The sequence below is a fragment of the Gymnogyps californianus genome, chromosome 8 (genome assembly GCF_018139145.2).
Source record: "Gymnogyps californianus isolate 813 chromosome 8, ASM1813914v2, whole genome shotgun sequence".
NCBI lineage: Eukaryota > Metazoa > Chordata > Aves > Accipitriformes > Cathartidae > Gymnogyps > Gymnogyps californianus.
The window spans coordinates 6,774,178-6,781,362 of record NC_059478.1 but is presented as its reverse complement, the minus strand read 5'-3'; positions in this window follow the sequence as shown (position 1 = coordinate 6,781,362).

Here is a 7,185-nt window from a genome sequence, read left to right as displayed (position 1 = left end):
AAGATGAAATACTGGCCTCCTCTCCCCTGTAAATAAAGACAGCACAAATGGATGCTGGTGTTTCTTGTCTCCTGTTTGGTGCTGCATGTTGCTGGCTGTGGTCCCAGTGTGGAAGCAGACTTGGCCAACATTGTCTTAGTTCTGCAAGTCAAAGCCAGACCTGGAGCAAAGCTCCTGGCACAGACTGCTTTGGTGAAGAAGGAGGTGCTGAAGGCAGTGGCTCTGGCTTTTGGCTGGCCAGCCAGCTCTCAGCAAGTCCCGGAGCACACACGGCTTGGGGTGCTTTTGTGAAATCCCTCTGTGCTCTCAGGACAGCAGAGATACGGGCAAGTTCAGCCCTTCCCAGTAAGTCTCTTGAACAGATGACAGTCAAGTGAATTTCATCAAAAGACCTCACAGGCAGGGTGGCATTAGCACTAGGGGAGTATGAGGCAAGGGTGAGACTGCTTTTAGCAAAGGGGTAAATCTCTTTGTGGCAAATCACTTTATGTCAGCATGGATTCATGAAGGGGAAGTCCTGCTTAAACAATCTGATAACCCTCTATGATGAAATGACTGGCTTGGTAGATGAGGGAAGAGCAGTACATATTATCTACCTTGGCTTCTGTCAGGCTTTTGATACAGTCTCCCATAACATCCTCATAGCGAAGCTGTTGATGTAAGGGCTGGATGAGCAGACAGTGAGATAGATTGAAAACTGGCTGAATGGCTGGGCCCAAGAGTGTGGTGATCAGCGGTATGACATCTGGTTGAAAACCAGTAACTAGTGGTGTAGCTGAGGGTTCAATACTAGGTCCGATTCTGTTCAACATACTCATTAAAGATCTGGATGATGGGGCAGAGTGTACCCTCAGCAAGTCTGCTGATGACACAACACCTGGAGGAGTAGCTGGTACACCAGAGGGTTGTGCTGCCATCCAGAGGGACCTTGACAGGCTGGAGAAATTGGATGACAGAAACCTTTTGATGTTCAACAAAGGGAAGTCCGAAGTCCAAAGTCCTGCACCTGGGGAAGAACAATTCCATGCACCAGTACATGCTGGAGGCCACTCATCTGGAAAGCAGCTCTGCAGAAAAGGCCTTGAGGGTCCTGGTTAACCATGAGACAGCAACGTGCCCTTGCAGCGAAGAGGGCTAGTGGTATCCTGGGCTGCATTAGAGGGAGTGTTACCAGCATGTTGAGGGAGGTGATCCTTCCCCTCTGCTCAGGTGAGGCCACACCTGAGTACTGTGTCCAGTTCTGGGCCCCCCAGTACAAGAGAGAGATGGAGTTACTGGTGAGAGTCCAGCGAAGGGTCATGAAGCTGATGAAGGGACTGGAGCATGTCTCCTATGAGGAAAGGCTTAGAGCTGGGACTGTTCAGACTGGAGAAGAGAAGGCTGAAGGCGAATCTTATTAATTTATATAAATATCAGAAGAGAGGGTGAAAAGAACAGAGCCAGTGACAGGACATGAGGCAATGGGCACAAACTGAAACACAGGAGGTTCCCTCTGAACATCAGAAAACATATTTCTGCTGTGAGGGTAACTGAGCACTGGCAAAGGTTGCCCAGAGATGTTGTGGAGTCTCCATCCTTGGAGATACTCGAAAGCCATCTGGACAAGGTCCTGGGCAACTGGCTCTAGGCAGCCCTGCCTGAGCAGGGCATTGGACAAACTGACCTCCAGAGGTGCCTTCCAAGCTCAGCCATTCTGTGAATTTTAAAGTATTTTCAGCATTAGGAAATGCAAAGGCTTTCCTGCGGTCGGACTCCTTAGTCACAAGCACGACCCTCGTGTGCCCACCTCGGGCTCCTGGAAGTACTTGGTAGATGGCACTGATGGGCCACTGTGCTCCAGGTTCAGCTGGGAGATGAGTTGGTGCCAGCTTTATCCCTTCTCTTGTGTCCCTGAGCTTGGCTATGAGATGTGTCCCTGTCCCTCTTCCTGGGGACTTCCAGCACAGCTGCCCGTGAAGTTTCACCTTACGTGAGGCTTGAACTTTTTAACATGGCGGCAAAAGAGCACCGAGCACGGGCGGGGCGCGCCGTGGTGTGAGGGAGCGGGCGCCAGAGGGAGCACCCAAACTGGCTGGAACTGGCTTTAACGGCCACTGCCACTGGCAGGCAGGTGGAGGAACTGTCGCTCCTCAGAAGGGCACCCAGTCAGGGCACGCTGGCTGGCCGCAGGGGAGGCTGTGGCGGCTGAGGGAGTAGCTAATGGCGGGACAGGGGTGGGTGGCTGTCTGCAGCCGTAGTCGATGCTCAGATCTCCACGGCCACTGGTCTGTGGGCAGGCAGGGGTTCGTTTGAGGGAGCTGCTGCCCCTCCACAGAGGTAGTGAACTGCTGCAGCACGCCTTGAGGGTGGACTCTGGGATGGGAGGTGAGGGCCATAGGTAGGGCCAGGTTTGGGGGTGTACAGGAGGCCTGTGAGAGCTGGATCCGATGCTGATGCACTCTGCCCGGTGGTACTGTGGGGAGCCTGTGGTTCCCCTCAGCAGCTGTCGCTGCCGTCTGTGAGCATATGGGTCTCTGGTGCCAATTGGAGGTATCTATGCAAGAGACGGTGATGCTGAGTGGGCACACTACGGGTCCTAGATCTGGGACGCTTTTACAGCATTAGAGACCACAGCAGTCAGGCATGCTTTCACGAGAGACTACCGCGGCCTTCCCCCAAGCTAACCAGAGTAACGGCTGCCCCAGGCTGGGTGCAGTTCCCTTTCTCCAATTCTGCATTTTCCTTTGCGGCTGCAGAAGAGAGGTGCATCAGGCCTTGGTGGGTCTCTCCTCTCCTGATTGTGCTGCTGCCAAGGCGGGGACAGGATGGCTCTGGTGAAGAACTTGCCTCTGGCCTCTGGCTGTGACCACAGCTAGGATCAGCACCCCCCCGCTGACATGACACGGGCACCCCCTGGGAACCTCACCGGGACATGGGCACCCTGCCGGGATGCGGGGCCCTCCTCCTGCAACATGGGCACCCGCGGGGCACCTCAGAGCCGTGGACGCCCGTTCTCTCCCACCCCAGCTCTCCCACTTCTCCCGGAGCGCATGCTCCGCAAGCCCGCACACAGCAGCCTGGCTCGCACCACTGCCTTTCATGTTGCCGCTCCCCTGGATCCCCTCGGTACCGAAATGACACTTGCTTCAGGAACAATAAACTTTATTGATGGGAACAGTGCTAGAAGATGGAGAAACTAGGCTGCTCCCAGCAGAGGTTTTGCCGAGTTTCCCAGATGTCTCTGCTGCACAGGCATGCTCTGGCTGTCCCCTTCGGAGAGACGGAGATGAGCCCTGGCCTCTGGGATGCCAGTGGGCCCTGGCAGCACCTTTGGGAGGGTGGAAAAGGGGACCCTCCCCAGAGGTCCTCACCAGGGAGTTGCCGAATGCCCACTGGCTGTTGTGCCGGGTGGGCACGGGCAACCCACCAGGCCGTGGCCACCCATTGGCCATGGCCACCCCACAGGAACAAGAGCATCGGGGCGATAATGGCCTCCAGCCAGCAGAAGAGGTTGTAGTCAGTGGATGTGCCCTCACCCCAGGAGCCCTCGGTTGGCTGAGGCACGTCCTGATGCACCAGCTGGCTGTCACCCTGAGGAGAATTCGCTGTTAGCTGGATGACACTGCTACAGTTGGAATTGTTCTCCACCCACTTCCTACCACCTGCCCCTCTTCCTGGTGTGATGCTTGCCCTCGCACCACCCTGGAAGGTCCTAAGGCCTAAGGAGCCCAATGGGTCATGGCCAGGCGCTGGCCACTGCCACCTTACCGGGACATGGGGAGCAACCAGCACACACCTCACCGGGACTTGGGCAGGCACCGGGCACCTCAGTGGCACATGGGCACCCACTGGGAACCTCACGGGGCCGTGGGCACCCTGCCAGGATGTGGGCCCCTCCTCTTGGGACGTGGGCACCCATGGGGCACCTCACGGCCACGGAAGCCTGTTCCCTCCTGCCTCAGGTCCCATGCCACATGGACAGCAGCACTCCCTTGCACTGCTGCCTTTCGTGTTGCCAATCTGCCGGGCCACGCTCTAGCTGGAGTTGCACGGGGAGCTAGAGAAGGCCCTCCTCTTCTTACCTTTTTCTCACGCCACCTTCTTGGAGTGCTGGGGCTGGCGCTCTTTCAGGCGGAGGCGGTGGATGTGCCTCAGGCACCTGGCCACCACAGCGGTGTTGGCCTCCAGCACGCAGAGCAATTCGTCTTCGCAGAAGGTGCCCTTTCCCCAGCAGTCTGTCCTCATGGAAGATGAGGCCATCCGTCGCTTTCCCTGGAAATGACAGGGCCGGGGGCACAATGAAGCGGGCAGGGGCTTGGGAGGCCGAGAAGTGTCCTGCTGGGCTTGGCTTCCCATGGAAGAACTCCAGCCTCACAGGACTGCTCCAGGCAGCACATTGGGCTGAGGAAACCTCCGGCAGGCCCCAGGTGTCGTGCTGGGGGCTCCTGGAGGGTTTCAGCCCTGCAGCTTGGCGTGTCCCTGGGGAAGAGGCAGAGAACCTCTGGGGGCCTGCTGAGGCTTTCTTGCCCATGCTGGGTTTTGTTTTTTCATTGCAAGCCTTCTTGGCCAAGGCTGTTGTGGTTCCCTGCTCCCCACAACCCGGTCCCTTGCTGTGTGACTGATCTCGATTGCTCACCTGTCCCTGGGGTCTCTTTGCATTTCTCCAGAGGCCAAGTGCAATCCAAGCCATGCAGAGCAGCCACACGGTTTGCCAGGCCATGCGAAGCAGCCAGGTCATGTCCACCTGGGCAAGGCGGTCCCAAAGCTGGCCCAGAGGGTAGGGCAGGTCAGAGGCCATGCTCTCTGCGCCAACGGGCAGTTGCTTCAGGCCCTCAGGAGCGACGTTCATCCTGACCCTGACCCAGCCGTGGGGGCTGCGACGGCCAATGCTGCTGTCCCATTCGGAGGCCATGCTCTCGGCAACAACGGGCAGTTGCTTCAGGCCCTCAGAAACAACGTTCATCCTGAACCTGACCCAGCCGTGGGGGCTGCGACGGCCAATGCTGCTGTCCCATTCGGAGGCCATGCTCTCGGCAACAACGGGTGGCTGCTTCAGGTCTTCAGAAACGACCTTTGTCTTGACCCTGACCCAGCCATGGGGGCTGCGAAGGCCAATGCTGCTGGTCCATTCGGAGGCCATGCTCTCGGCAACAACGGGCGGCTGCTTCAGGTCTTCAGGAAGGACTTCTATCCTGAGTATGACCCAGTCGGAGTGGACGCAAAGGCGAGGGCCACCGGGGAACAGAGACACCATGCAGAGAGCCATGATGAGGGAGAGAACTGGGCTGAGCCTCATCGTGGTCTCTCCTGAGGAAGAAAATCTTGACGCGCAAGCTGGCTCAGGCTGTCACCCTGAGCAGAGTTCAGGCAGTGACCACCAGGACCGAGTGGCCACCGCGCGTGTCTGCACTTGCAAGTGTTGCCAATGTGACAAGTCACGGGCTGATGTCACGCAAGGCTCTGTGATGTCACAAAGCCTTTCCCCGCCCGCCCGCCCGGCAGGCGATGAAGGTTGAGGCGGAGCTGGGGAGGACCTGTACAGGCGGGTTTTGAAGCCTGCTGCTCCCACTGCTGTGCCCACCGGTGGACACGGAGCTCAGCAGTGGAGCGGGACTGAGCCCGACATGATTTGGGCTGTGCCCTGAACTTATCAGCGAGAAGGAGCTGTGCCCAGACTCCATCCAAGCTGCGTTCAGCAGCTGGGCAGCTGTGACACGGTTCTCCTTGAAATCCTCTGGGGGGCAAAGCGGCAGCCCATGTTAAGAGGAAAGCCAAAAATGCACTCTTCGTTTGACAAAAATCTTAACCATTGAGAATGACGAGTGCAATTAGTCTAGAATTATTCCTCGAGGGACATGAGCCACGGGCCCTGGGCATGCAGCCCTGAGAGTCCCCCCTGGGAAACTGACTGGGACATGGGCACCCTGCCGTGATCCTTGCCCAGAGTTTAGGGAAGGTCAGAGAACCATACTCTCTGCAACAATGGTTGGTTGCTTCAGGCCCTTGGAACAACGTCCATCCTGACCCTGACCCAGCTGTGGGGGCTGCGAAGGCCAATGCTGCTGAGCCACTCAGAGGCCACGCTGTCGCGGATGGAGTATTGTACTTCACTCGAGAGAGAGATACACCAGTATACTTTATTGATCTGAATCAGTGAGTTAATAAAGTTCAATGGTGAATGCAACAGTGGTTAACAAGATTTGATGGCAAGGTACACTTGATGACTTACTGCATAGAGGACAGGGTCAGACAAAACTGTCAGGGAGACCCTCCCGCTGAGTCACGAGGTTCAGAAAGGACCCCCTTCCTTTCTAAACTCCTTCTCAGAGAGGAGTCTAGGTGCGGCTGGATCCAATCCTAGTCCCAGACTTGGTCAACGGTTTATGTCTAAAGGATTATATATGTGCAATCAATCCTTTATATCACTTAGCTAAGATTTCAAAGTTTAGCATGCTATTAATCACTTACCGAGAATCTGTTGCGGCAAGGAATCTATCAACCTCGAGGAGTAACCTTCAGAGGCATCCCTACTCAAGGGGAGATCCTGGCGTGCAGCCTGCTGCCGTGCAGGAGAGCTCAACAGGCCCTGAGGCTGTCCGCTATTTGCAAAGTACAATGATTGACTTATAGTCATATTTGCATACCAGCAAGATGTCTGGCTGACCATTCCAGACAGCCCTTGGCTACCATGTTGCCATCCATCCCCCAAAGTCCAGAGTAAGCTGGATGGAGCCATCACAACCCCACTGGTGGTTATGGCTTAAGGGGGGGTGGGGACGGGGGAGCACACCACCACACATGCTGTCATGCTCTCTCTTAAGCAGGAGTTTTGCCGTGTTTCCCAGCCAGCACTGCTGCATGTGGGTGCTCTTAACCATTGAGAATGAGGAGTGTGATTAGCCTAGGATTCTTCCTGGGGGGACATGCCCCACGGGGCCCTGGGCAGGCAGCGGCCACTGCCACCTCACTGGGACACAGGCACCCACCAGGCATCTCACTGAGACATGGGCACCCCCTGGGAACCTCACCGGGACATGGGCACCCTGCTGGGATGCAGGGCCCCCCTCCTGGAACATGGGCACCCGCGGGGCACCTCAGAGCCGTGGACGCCCGTTCTCTCCCACCCCAGCTCTCCCACTTCTCCCGGAGCGCATGCTCCGCAAGCCCGCACACAGCAGCCTGGCTCGCACCGCTGCCTTTCATGTT